The 14,094-nt window shown below is 46.2% G+C and overlaps 1 protein-coding gene across 5 annotated transcripts in view; it reads right to left on the reverse strand.

Annotated features, from left to right (window-relative positions):
- Palm2akap2 (PALM2 and AKAP2 fusion) overlaps nucleotides 1–14,094 on the reverse strand; it is a 409,534-nt gene that overhangs the window by 311,128 nt on the left and 84,312 nt on the right. The window lies entirely within an intron of this gene.

Consider the following 14,094-nt stretch of genomic DNA (forward strand, 5'->3'; position numbering starts at 1 on the left):
AAGTGCACACACCATCTTCAAAGGCCTTCCCATCGTGACTTCCTCCAGAAACTAGGCCTGCCTCCCAAAGACACTTCATTTTGTAGGATTAGTACGGAGATGGAATCATGATTGTGAGATTATCAAGACATATGTGCATGTCTTTACACACTTGTCTGCGTATCATGTGGAACTTGACCCATACACTCTAGACCCATGTACAGTTATCTCTTCAAGTCATGTAGACATGGAAGCTATTGTTTATTCAGCGACGAGAAGGATTTAACAGATGTTAAAAGACGTCACAACCCAGCTCCGTCCTCTTCTGAGGTCGGGCGTTAGCTTTCTCCACTACTTGGGTTCAGGATCTTCTCTTCTCTCAAGTAGATCCACACAGTTGCGCCACCACTCTGCTGCCTCTAAGGTGGCACTGTCCTCAGTCCCTCTGTCCCATTGAAGTCAGGGTGACCCTTCTGAAAATGAGGGGATTCTGGACATCGTTTTGCCTTCAAGTCCTCCTCTTGCCCTCAGCAGAAAATCCCCGTGTCATTAGTGCTAGGATCAAGCTGCCGGATGTCTGTAGTTTCCATGGCTCCGCTCAGCTTTGTACTTCTGGTACTGTGCAGGGTGCTCCTCTATCCCCCCACTTGTGGACAGTTCATTCCTCTGGTTGGAGTATTTTTATCATCTCCTTTCCCCTCGTCCCATATCAGGTCATCGTTTAGCTTCTTCCTGCTTATTCTAGTCACCTTTCGGCTGCTGTGATAAAACTCTGACTGAAAGCAACTCGGGGAAGGCTTTATCTGGCTTACCCATTCAGGTCACAGAGCATTACTGGGGTAAGCCAGAGCAGGAACTCAAGCAGGAACATAAAGTAGAAACCATGGAGGATTTTTGCTCACTACCTAGTCTGCTTAGTATGAATTAGGTATTCAAAAAAAATCTCTTCTGAATAAATACAAAGAACCATCAGCCCAAACAAAAGCGTGAGTGGACAAGGTTCCTTAGGAGCCTTTCTGCGCTGTTTGACTTCTCTTAACGTCCTCCTACGTGTTCAACTGTCCGCAGCTCAGATCAAGGACACCCAGTTCTCGACAAACTCCCTCAGACCAATTGCTGTAGCCCTCTGAGCTAACGACTCTTCCAGCTCTTTACCTGGCTGTGGATTCAACTCAGCCTAGAAAGAAAAGCTTTGGATCCTGACAACATTTTAGAAGAGTCCCACGCTCCTTAGAAATCCTAGCTTCAACTTGCTGGGTTTCCTGCAGGACTCCAACTTCTCTGTTTGGAAGCATTAGCTCAGAACACTGCAAAATCTCAACCACATGAAGGAGAAGAAAAAGGCTTGGAGAGGCCCAGGCACGTGGCCACTCTGAAACCTTGGACCACTGTGTGTGGGTGTGACTTCCAGAAGCAAAACCAAAGGGCGACTAGCCAAATCACAGCATGGCCAGGGGTTCCCTCCAGAGACTGGCCAGCCCTAAGGGCAAAGAAAAACAAACAAAAGACACATTCTTTGTGCACTTGAGTGAAACAAAGACCCTACTGAGAACACTCAAGAAGTAGTAAAAGCTGTAAAAGCCACTGAAATGGGGGCCCCTGTCTATGGAGGCCGCATCTGGTTTCAATGGAAACATCCTTAAACTGTTTCCAGAATGAATACACATTTGAATAACTGAGTATTAAAGTGGCCCCCTCACCCATGGATATGGAAGGAAAATGCAGAACCAGGAATATTCTTGCTCACACCTGAATTCCTGGGGTCCCCTACAGCTTTCAGCCCTTTTGGGGGGTACACTATGCACAGAAAAGCCTTCGAGAGCAAATGAAGCAGAACTGCCTGCAAAATTCAGGACTTTCTGGTTGGTGTATTTCAAAATATGCACATGAACTTTACACCTTAAATAGATGGTACAATTGACTAAGCGAGAGGCTGAAGCGAGGACGAGGACGCCCTGGAAACTCAAGCATCCCTGGCTGCATTGGTTTCTGAGACACAAGCATCCCTGGTTGCATTGGCTTTTGTTTTGGATTGTTTATTGTTTGAAATCCTCAGCATAAACTTTGTAGCTGAGAGATGGGAATTCAGTGGCCACGATACAGTGTTTCTTTTAGAGTGGGAGAGCAAGCTATGCCTTTCAAAAAAGGAGCATAAGTTAGGCCTGATGGCGCACGCTTCTCATCCTGGCACTTAGGAGATGAGACAGGAGGATCATCATAAATTTGAGGCCAGTTTGGGCTGTATAGAAAGATGCTGCCTCCCACAAACAAATAAACACAATAAGGTTGTTAACACAAAATTGGTTGTTGACATTTTAAAAAAATGTCTGCATGTCTGTCGCTCCTGCATCAACTACCCTCTTTCATGGAGCCCGGCTGGTTCATCTAGGCTAGCTTAGGGGAGCTGTGTACATACGGCCTAGGGCAGAGCTGGGAGCGAAAGGAAGATGAATTTATCTCTCCTGGTTGGCCACCTTGGTCTTGAATGATTTTTTTCCTCTAGTGAAATTTCTTTATGTGACTTTTGTAAAATTACATAAATTATGTTTCTATGCATGTTCCTTTTTCAGAGCATAAGTAGGTAACTGTCAGCATTACGACAAAATGACCTACGTACACGCCACCATCCTGCTTCTAGTACGACTGCGTCAACACCAAGCATTTGACCAAGGTAGAAAAAACAAACGTGGGTTGGGGAGATGGTTCAGACAGTACAGTACTCTCACAGAGGACTTAAATTCAGATTCCAGTGTCCATATAAAAAGCCAGGTGTGGTGGCGCACAGTGGCACACACCTGTAAGCCCTGGATACACCATCAGCTGCGGTTTTGCTAAATGCTGCTTGTATGAGCAGAGGTCAGCAAATCCCCATCAAAGCGTCAAGCTCCCTGGAGCTCCATGGACAGCCATTTCAGCTAAATCCGTAAGCTCCAGCCCCGGTGAGAGAGCCCGTCTCAAAAAATTCAGACAGTGATTAAGAATGGGCCTCATATCAGCCTCTAGCTTCCACACACACCTGGGCATACAGAAAACATATACCTGAAAGAAAAAAAAAGAAGGAAGGAGGAGGAGAAAAGAGAGCAGGAGAGCAAAGGCCATCTGGGCTTGGCATCTTGAAGCCTTCCTCTTTTTGTCTTCTTCCTTAGTGCATTGTGACCCTGCCCTGAAGGAGAATAAGAAGCTGGGCTGGTGGCGTGTGCCATGCAGAAGGGCAGCTCAGTTCCCAGCCCAAAAGGGAAGAGCAGGATTTGGGCACACACCACCGATCAAATGCTGTCTCCCTCTTTCCTCTGGCCATTCAGTTAAAGCACAAAGACACACATCTACTTCACTTCACGATTCATCAAACGAGCATGCTGGAAGAAATTAAAGATGGAAATGCCAAGATGACCACCAGCTTCCACTTCATGAAATGACTTTCGGCTGGTAAACATTTTGGTAAAACCGGTCAAGGGAACAGCTTGGCAGCTGGTGTTCTTTGAGACAATGGGGCCACAGGATTTGCTGACCCCCTGCTCACACGCGCAGTGTTAGCGAAACGGTGGCTGATGATGCATCCCACTCGCAGATGCTGCTTTTTATAGCACAAAAAGGCCAGCAGGAAGGACGGTTAGATGCTTACGTTCATCTTCCAATTCTACACAGATTTTAGACCAGTTCGTCACGATCCCTGAGGCGGAGCTGCCAGCCATTTCCAGAAACAGAACAGAATACACTTTGCATAGTATTTCCAGAGGGAAACACCCACTTTAGAAGCATGGACAGTAAGGATCTCCTTAGCGGAGATAGTCACTGGGAATCCCGCTGGAGGTGTGACTCACTGTCGGCCGCTCATAAGACAAGGCCACCTGCATAAGAAGGTCACTGTGAGGAACAATGATGACATGTCTTGACTTTTCCTTGTTAATGGGTCAAGATCCTGAGGCTTGGTAGGTCAAGACCTGGGGGAGAAAGTACTGCCACTGTTCCGTCAAAGTAGACATGCTATTAAAGCCAAATACTTACAATTATACCCATAGGTAAGTGCATCTCTCAGTCCTCAACAGAGAGATTTTGTTTGTCCTAGAGGATGGTGATTAACACAAGACCCACAATTAGTCGCTGTGCAGAGCATAAGAGATTACAGAGCCCCCTCCCCTAAACAGAACATCTACATCGCATGCTCTCCCCACAAAGGCTCAGGCAGGGGCCACTGAAGAAGAGGTGGGGAAGAGATTGGGAGAGAGAGGCAGTGCATGACTATGCAGGACAGCATTTTTCCCACACAGCAGGTCAGTTGCACCTATGAACTCTCAGTGTCTGTGACAGCGTGCACAAAACCTGAGCAAGACCAAGCCAACAAAACCCCAGCAAGACCAAGCCAGACAAAACCCCAGCGTGGAGGGGTAAGGGTCAGGAAGTCTCTCCCCTGGCTGAGAAGCTATTGGCAACTGATGGCTGTTGGGAGAGGGGAACCGGGTTGTCTTCAAGGACCCAAGCCCCGGGAGGCTACCCACGCTCCCGTAGATAGCCCTGTTCCCATGCCCATGCTGGCACCAGTAAGTGAACTCTGTGGATTTACAAAAGAAAAAAAACACATGAAATTGGGAGGAAAGAGTGGTGACGCAGATAAAGTTTGAATTAAAAGGGAAAGAATAAGGTGTGGACTTGATCAAAACATACTATGCGTATGTATGAGATTCTCAGTCAGTAAGAAAATTAATATTCTCGGAAGGAAAAAGTCCTGGTTCTCACTAGCAGTATTGGCAGTAATGGTGCAGCCACCCTGTTCAAGCCTTTTCCCTAGTCAACGGTAGCTTGTGTTTCCAAGCGTGCTCTCTGCCCTCATACATACACCCGTCTTACTGGACTGCTTCCCAGTCCCCAGGATTTGCTTTGGTCATCCTTCTGCCATCTCTGGCATGCTGTGACCCCTTTCATTTGTACCAGTTACAGATCCTACCAGAAGCCTGGGATGATGGTGCACACCCTTAATCCCAGCACTTGGGAGGCAGAGGCAGGCGACCTCTGTGAGTTCAAGGCCAGGCTGATCAACACAGTGAGTTCCAGGACAGCTAGGGCTACACAGAAAAACCCTGCCTCAAAACCCAAACAAACAAAATGTCCCCCTAGACCCAGACTGACTAGGGTCAAGTTCTAAGTGCACACAAACTATCTGTGCCACGTTGGGCATGAATATTAATCTCTCCCCGTCTTTGTTTCATCATCTACAAAATGCGAATTAAAAATTGTATTATCAAATCAGGTTGATATGAGAGAGGAGACTGTATTCATAGAACATCAGCGTATCCAACCTGAGGCCTGGAGGTCAAATGTGGGGGAAGGTAATTGTAAACTCTGCTTGTAACAGTATTTAAAATTTGTTTGTGTTTTTTGTAACTTTGTAAATGACATTATGTCACAATGTTAAAAGGATATCCCTTCCTCAGGTAGATTTTCTGAGTTTGAGAACACTTCAACAGGGTTCTCATAATTATTCGTCAGTAATAATCAATTCAATTACTTATATATAATATAACCTGTTAACTCTGACTTTAAAATCGAATTGAATTGAATGATTAAATATAAACGTGTTATTTTGTAGCTTACATATTGCTCCTTTTTTTCTACTTCTTATGCACTGTTCTGAGTAACTGACTTGCTGGGGTGGGGGACACATTCCTTCGTCCCATGGAACTATCTGGCCAGTGTTTCTAAGTGGCACCAATTGCCCTCCCAGCCTGTCGGCATCTCAAATCCATTATCAGGGAGCAGGTCCTAGAACAAGAGGTTAAGTAGATAGGACTTCCTGGGACTGAGATCCCAGGGGACTTGACACTGTCATCCCTTCCCTGCTGGTGACACTGTAAGTAGCTGTCATGCCCTTTTACCTAAGGAATAACTCCTTATAAGGGAAGGCCAGTCAGCCCTGTGAAGCTGCCTGAAGGGTTCCCTCAGGCTGCGAAGCCTCCAGGGAGGGAGCGGCACCCCTTGGCAAGGATCCCAGCGTACTCCATGCAACTCCAGGGGAACAAAGCACGGACTGTAATTCAGAGCACTGAGTGTCTCGGGATGGTAAAAGCCCACATTTTACCTTTTCACTAGATGCGGGCAGCTGGCTTTCCTACACTGTGTTGGATGGAGCCACAACACAAATAAACCGTGTTCTGGCCTCTGAACATACGAAACCCAGAGCCAGAGTACAGTGCGGTCACTGATGGGGCAATTTAGACAGCCGTGTAAAGCAAGTGCAGAAGCCAAGGGGCCTGACTGCTGCCCCTGGAAGTCTCCTGCGAGGAAGAGTGTTAGGATTCATTACCGCAGGCTAATAGCCATCTCAATGTGCGCACTGCTCACGATTGGAAGATTTTTGCCTCTTTCTATTATTGCTAAAACTCTAGTAGCTTAGGGTAAGGAGACGGTTCAGCGTTTAAATCCTCCCACACAAATGTGAGGTGCTGAGCTCAGACTCTCCAACACTCATGTGAAAATCCAAGCGAGCAGAGCAAGCTTGTAATCCCAGTGCTGGAGAATCTGAGACAGGAGGATCCGTGGGGCTCACAGGCCAAATTGCCTAGTAAATTGGCAAGCTCCAGGCCTGCCAGAAAACATATCTCAAAAACTAAGGTGGAGGAACTGATGAGCCAGAGCCCTGACATTGACCTCAGGCTTCCTCAGACACGTGCGCCAACATGAACACATGCACATCCTAAAATGGCCTGATAGCTGAGCAAAGTGTTGCACACCTAAGTGGTACTGAGGCTGGGGAGGGTGTCAGCAGCGGAGACTCTGATATTCACCTCTGGCCCTCCTTGGGGTTGAGTGTGTATATATGTGTATAACATGTATGAGTGCACGTATGCACACGCATGTGCGCGCACACACACACACATACTCCACTACAGGTGAAATCAGAGTTCCAGGAAGGAGGGAATTGAGGCAGCATCTCACCAGCCAAGAAACTACTTCCAAGAAGAAGTAAGAGGCTTAGACTACATGCTCCATCACCAGACTACATGCTCCACCACCGAACTACACGCTCCATCACTGAACTACATGCTCCATCATTGGACTACATGCTTCATCACTGAACTACATGCTCCATCACTGAACTACACACTCCATCACAGGAGGACTACATGCTCCATCACTGGACTACATGCTCCATCACTGAACTACATGCTCCATCACAGGACTACATGCTCCATCACAGGACTACATGCTCCATCACTGGACTACATGCTCCATCGCAGGACTACATGCTCCATCACTGAACTACACACTCCATCACAGGACTACATGCTCCATCATTGGACTACATGCTCCATCACTGAACTACATGCTCCATCACCGGACTACACTCTCCATTACTGGACTGGAGTACATGCTCCATCACTGGACTACATGCTCCATCACTGGAGTACACACTCCATCACCTGACTACACACTCCATCACTGGACTACATGTTCCATGACAGGACTACATGCTCCATCACAGGTCATGGTGATGTGCACATGATATGGACCTGCCATCTTCTTTTTAAATAAAGGATTTATTTGTTTGTTTGTTTATCATATTTGTTCTGTGTGCAGGCCAGAAGAGAGAACCAGATCTCATTACAGATGGTTCTGAGTCACCATGTGGTTGCTGGGAACTGAACTCAGGACCTCTGGAAAAGCAGCCCCTTAACCTCTGAGCCATCTCTCCAGCCAGACCTGCCATCTTTTTGAACCCTAAACTCAGAACTTTTCAGTGAGGACCAGAGCAGGTAGCGTCCCAGAGACTGAGGTCCTGATGCTCCTGTGAGAGCACTGCTCATGCTCAGAACATCCCGGAGTCCATGGCTACATTGCAGCAAGGGGCATTAGGGAACAGTAAAGATTTATGGGGAAGAGGGAGACTCCAACCAACATGTCCTCTATCCATCTCCGATGAGATGCTAACATGGTCAGTCGTGAGCTCAGCTCCTTTAGCCTTCAAAGTGTTCATGAACTCATAAATGGCGAGGTTAGCATAGACCTGTCAACCTGCTGACAAACTCTGCTTCCAAGCAGCCAGAAGCTGAGGCAGACGTGAGCAGGCTGAGCAACTACACAGTGATTCTGTGACTGGCGTGGCCGTGTTCTTTATTCTGGTTATTGTCCGGGTTGTGAGAAACATGCCCTGTGTTTGAGAGCAGCCTTTATCATGATTCCCACTCCAATTATTCTTAGCAGCTTGAAATGTCTATGATTAGGTAGGAATTACAATCATTGTTCTTTAAAGTCAATAATATCACTCTGTCATTCATGTATGCTTTCCATTTTCCAGTACATTCTGAGGGAAAGTTTTAATTTATTTTTTCCAATAATCATCTAATCCCCATGTTCAGCTCTGCTGTTATTTACTGTCTGATGAGAATTTTACTTCTGCTCCTGAGTTTCTGGCTTTGGGGCTGATGAATCCATTTTGCATTTCTATTTTCCCCTCACCATGTTTCTTTCCCCATCCCTATGTCCTTGTAGTTTTCCATTGCTGCTTTTACCAAGGTCATGCAGAGCTAAAAGAACACACTCACCCATCAAGGACAGTAAAGAATGCACTTTGTCATTTGCCAGAATTGTACAGTCATTGTCGCTGAGTTCTTACGACAAGCAATATGCTAAGTCTCAGAGTTGGAAACAGAAATACAAACAAGATTTGTCCCTTCCTGTCAAAGTGCATGTGCAAATGTGCATGCGGATATGCACTGGGAATGTCATGGTCAGGGGCTGGGGAGATGGCTCAGTGGGTGAAGGGCTTGCTCTGCAAACATGAGGACCTGAGTTCGGATCCCCAAGCACCCCATAAAAAGCTGGACAAAGCACACATTTGCAACCAAAGCCCTGGGAAGGTGGAGACAGGCGGATCCCTGAGACTGACTGGCTTACTAACTTGCCAGCCTAGCCTAGTTCCAGCAAATTCCAAGTCATATAAGAGACCCTGCCTCAAAAACAAATAACCCCTAGGGGGCAGTGTCTGAGAAACAACATGCAAGACTGCCCTATGGCCTCCACATGCGTGTACACGAACATATGCATGCACATGTATACAGGAACACACACATAGAGGAATTACATGTTAAAGGTAGGGGATGTAGCTCAGTGATAGATCATTTGCCTAATAAACTAAGTCCCTGAGTTCAATTCTCAAACCTGGGGAAAATCTATACCATTAATAATCATAATTAGGATACAAGGTAGAAAGTATCGGTTTCCATCAAAAAAGGCTTACATCTAAAAAGATATTGAGAATCCTGTGCATTTATTTTTCCCCTTTTTGCTTCTACAACAGATTTCTGCAGCACATTATCTATTAATTCTAAGAGCTGTGGTCATTTGCAGTTTTGTCATTCAATGTAATTTTTTACATAAAGTCAGCTCTGCCCAACGTGCGTGGCAGCAGTCACACTCAGGAGGGGGTTGGCACTTTCGCTGTCAATCTTGCGCTTGTGTGATGACCTCACAGCCCCAGCTGGAGGGCAGGTGAAGGGACAGCCGCTACCCGGGCTTCAGATTTAGTGCAGCTTGAGCTCTTGGAGTTGAGAAACGACTACAGGGGAGTGCAGACACTGCCACGGACCTTACTTCTTAGACCCATCTATCTGCCACACAGAGGGAGCCACACTTTCCAGGATGCAATTATGGGAGAGGCAAAACCAGCCCCTTTCTTTTGCTCTTGTTAGGGGAATTTCTGGTAGATAGGGAAATGAGGGTGGGAGGGAGACAGCATGTGGCTGTCTTATAAGGAAGCGGCTGCATCGGTACAGGAGACAGGGAGGCACTCTCTATCTTTGCCACACCTCCCAGCTCTGCTCTTCCTTCAAGATCACTTTCTGTGTGACGTGTGGTTTTCATTCAGTTCCGAGCTTCCTATTGCCTCTTGTTCTAAGTCTTTCTGGGAAGCTGGATGAGCTCCAGCAGGGCTGTGTTCCAGACACTATTCCTCTGCCGTCCACAGATGCTTTTTAAATCCTCCCTATCCCAAATATGACAAGCATAAATCAAAAATAGAAGCAAAGTTAACCATACAAGGGCTCAGCATATGGTTATGTGGCCTGGGTCAAAGGAATATATAATCCTGCGTGCATATTATAAACTCCCCGTTAATCCGAGACTTACAAGCCCAAATAGAATCACTCAAGGTTGTGTGAGACCCCTGTAGAACAGAGACAAAGGAGTACATCGCGTGCTAAGGGAGACGAGCAGACTTAGACATTTGCTAGAATTCAGATGTTCATTCTTCCATTGAGTTTTAAAAGTGTGCTGAGCCTTGTGCTAGGTGCTGAAGATGAGGAGAGAAAGACAAGCAAGGCATCGTTCTTGTTCTCCAACTGCAAGTGTGGTTGTGGGATATATGTCTTCTTAAAATGCACACAAAGGGGCTAGGAAGATGCATAGGATGCTTGTGGCATAAGAAAGAGGGCCAGAGTTTGGATTCCCTAGCAACCTTGTAAAGAGCCAACTGTGGTCATGAGTTCCTCTAACCAGCAACTGGGGGGCAGAGACAGGTGGATCCCCAAGACTTGATGGCCAGCCGGTCAAGCCAGTTGGTGAGCTCCAGGTCAACTAATGAGACACTCTGTCTCAAAGAAAGAAAAAAAAAAGGAAAACAAGCAAGGATAACATATGAGTTTAACCTCAACCTTTTACAGGCTACTGCACAGAAGAGCATGCCCTCCCACACAACTGTGCACACCCATTTATACCATACACACATGTATACACACACTCCACAAGTGCACACTAACAGCTACAGTGCAAGGCAAAAAGCGTCCATTGCCTTAAGAAAGTCTGAAGACTCTCCAGCGGCTCACTCAAACTTAGAGAAAGGTGTTGTGTGTTTTTGTTGATGTCACCATTTGGCTGCGATGGATATCCCTCTGCCAACATAACTCAGCGAAAAATACAATGTTTTGAGTCACTGATAAGGGGTTGAATATCTGCATCTTTCCCCTACATTCCCGCATTCACAAGAATCAATGCAAGATGGGCTTTAGAACTAAACCGAAACAGTAAGACTACAACAGTTATTGAAGAAAATACTGTTATGATTATGGAGTCCAAGATAACTATACACAGTACATAAAAAATCACTAATCAGGCCCGGGGAGAGGCTCAGTCTGTAGAATTCCTGTAATGCAAGTACAGGAATCTGGATTAGAGCTCCCAGAATTCATGTAAAAAGCCAGGAGTGGTAATGTGCTCCTGTAACCCCAGCACTGGGGAGCAGAATCGGGCACAGCCATCAACCTCACTGGCCAGACAGTGTAGCTGAATCAATGAGCTTTAAGTTCAGTGAGAGAGTGTCTCAAAAGATAGGGGTGAACGGTGATACAGGAAATATGGCCTATGTCAACCCCCAGCCTCCACAGGCGTATGTGCTCACATGCACCTGTTTACACACCCACACACTAACAAGTATGCACACATCACAAGACAAAAAGCCTTAATCATAGGAGATTGTAAGTCAGATTGTATTTCAATGAAAATTTCTGCTCTTCAAAATGGAACACTATAGTAGTATGTATATGTACAGCAGGAGAAAATATATATTATGTACAGTTATATATAAGTACATTTTACATGCCTAGTCATCTTATTTATGCAACATTGTACATATACAGAGAAAGATGATGTCTTTGCTTGTCTTACTGTTGTTTTGATAAAGTAAGCCTGACGAGAGAGACTCAGTAGAGAAGGGTTTGTTCTGGCTCACAGATCAGGATACATTCCGTCAAGGGGAGGGTGCACAGGAGGCAGAAGCTAGAGGCAGGTGGGCATGTCACATTCCCAATCAGAAAGCAGAGAGGAACAGATGCTCGTACTGAGCCCCCTTTCTCCTTGTTATCCAATCCAGGACCCAAACCTAGAGAACAGGGCTGCCCACTTTCAGTGTGGCCTGCCCCCCCTTAGTTAGCCTAATCAGTATAATTTCTCACAGGTCCGCACAGAGGTTGTCTAATCCCTCCCAGGTATGCCTGGAGATTTGCCATCCCAAATCCCATCAGGTGGACAATGGGGAAATAGATGCATACTTGTTAAAGGACCCCTTTAACAGGCATCTTTGGAAAAGCCCTACAGTCAAGAGACCGCCCAGGTTAAAAGCCAGGATGAACCACGTGAACAAACACTGCACTAAAGAAGGGCATGTGGGGGCCAGCAAGATGGTTCAGCAGATAAAGGTGCTTGCCACCAACCAAACCTGAGGATCTGAGTTCAATCCCTAGACTCACGTGATGGAGGAATAGAATGCTGTCCTCCAACTTCCTGGCAAAGGCTATGGCATGTGCACACGCACACATACAAAATAAGTTTTCAAAAGACTATGCAGATGCTAAGAAACTGGTGACACTCTGTTCAACGTGAGAAGTCAGCAGTAAAGTACAAGAGTTAAAATTACAATGAGCAGGGCTGGAGAGATGGCTCAGCGGTTAAGAGCACTGGCTGCTCTTCCAGAGGACCTGGGTTCAATTCCCAGCACTTACACAGCAGCCCACAGCTGTCTGTAGTTCCAGTTCCAGGTGATCCAGCTCCCTCACACAGACATGCAGATAGGCAAAACACCAATATAAAAATTAATAAAGCATTTTAAAAACTTATGGTGAACGGTGGGGTTTTAGCTTGGTGACAGCACACTTGTCTGGCATGCACAAGGCCCTGGGTTCAATCTTTGGCATTGGGGTGTGGAGGACCCATAAGAGTGAGGTATATGATGAGGTATATGTCAAACCTACTAAGCAGAGCCGAATGTCCACCAACTTGTGGAACAAAATTCCTATTCCATTCTGATGGGAGTATGCTACATACAATACCATCATTTGGGCCCAGACGGGTCACTCTGCGATGGAACACATTATTGCAAGTTGTGCACCAAGGGGAGCGATGGAAACAACAGTCACCAAGGAAATGTGCTAGCGAATGTTCATAGCAGCTCTATTTAAAATAACCCCAAGCAGGAAACAACCTAAAGATGAATCAAATGAATTAGGACAGAGTCACATACAGATAAGAACTCAGCATGTACCAGTGAGACATGGGCGTGTCTCTGTGACATCACGCGGAGTGAAAAAGTTCAGATTCAGAAACATTGTCCTACCTGATTCTAGAACAACGATAGACTCAGACTGCTGGGAAGTGACCCGCAGGGACTTCCTGAGGTAAGACAGGTTCTGGTTTTACATGGTATGGGTGGCTATCAAAGCTATGCAGAACGAATGCTTAAGATCCTGGTGAATTATCTCAGTCCAACTTCAAAATCCTAATTAAACCAAACAAAAGGTCTACGTTGTCACATAAGGCCTCATCTTCTGTCATCTTCTGTTATCCTTTATCCACAGGAGCCATGCTGCTCCTCTGCATCTTTGAGTGTACCCAGTGGTCTCCTGATTCAGGAACAAGTCCTTGATGTTGTCTCTATCTAGAAAGCTCTTCCCCACATAGCTGCCCGACTTGTTTCTCTGCCTCTATAGTAGCTGCACAAATGCCACCGTAGCAAGGAGTCCTTCCTCAGCCATTCTACATAGACTCCAAGTAAGCTCCCCCGACTTCCGGTCCCAATTCATTCGTGTTGGCCACAGCTCTCGATACCTAATAAACGAAAACGCTCCTTAAGCCCGTGTTTACTGTCGGTGTGCCTCCTCCTGAATGAGCATCTTAGCAGCGGTGACTTCATTTTCCTGAGCAGCTAGAACCATTTCAGGCCTTGAGGAGGAATTCATGAAATAGTCACCGATGAATAAAAGAACGAACGAGGAGAAGGCGACAGCCGAGCAGGTGAAAACCATCATCTTAGGCTTTTTAAAACCAAGACTTCTCTTTCGCATGACAGGAGGCCAAAACGCTGCATTTTAAGATCCAAATAAAATGAATAGCAGATGTGGGGTAGGAAAAATAAACAGCCTACTTCAAAGAACCCTGTGATACTTTCCAGGACCTGAATAGCCAGCTCAGACAGATCTTTCAAGACGAGGAAGGGATCAGGATGGCATATGAGACTGTCTTTTGTGCGCAGGGTAGAAGCTCCCCAGGGTGGATGCCCTGGGGTGACTGAGTTCTCTAGTCCTTCCTTGGGGCACATCTCCGGCTGGGCATAGAGTTGTCAGCAGCATCCACAGT

Source organism: Chionomys nivalis, chromosome 16 (assembly GCF_950005125.1).
Source record: "Chionomys nivalis chromosome 16, mChiNiv1.1, whole genome shotgun sequence".
Lineage (NCBI taxonomy): Eukaryota > Metazoa > Chordata > Mammalia > Rodentia > Cricetidae > Chionomys > Chionomys nivalis.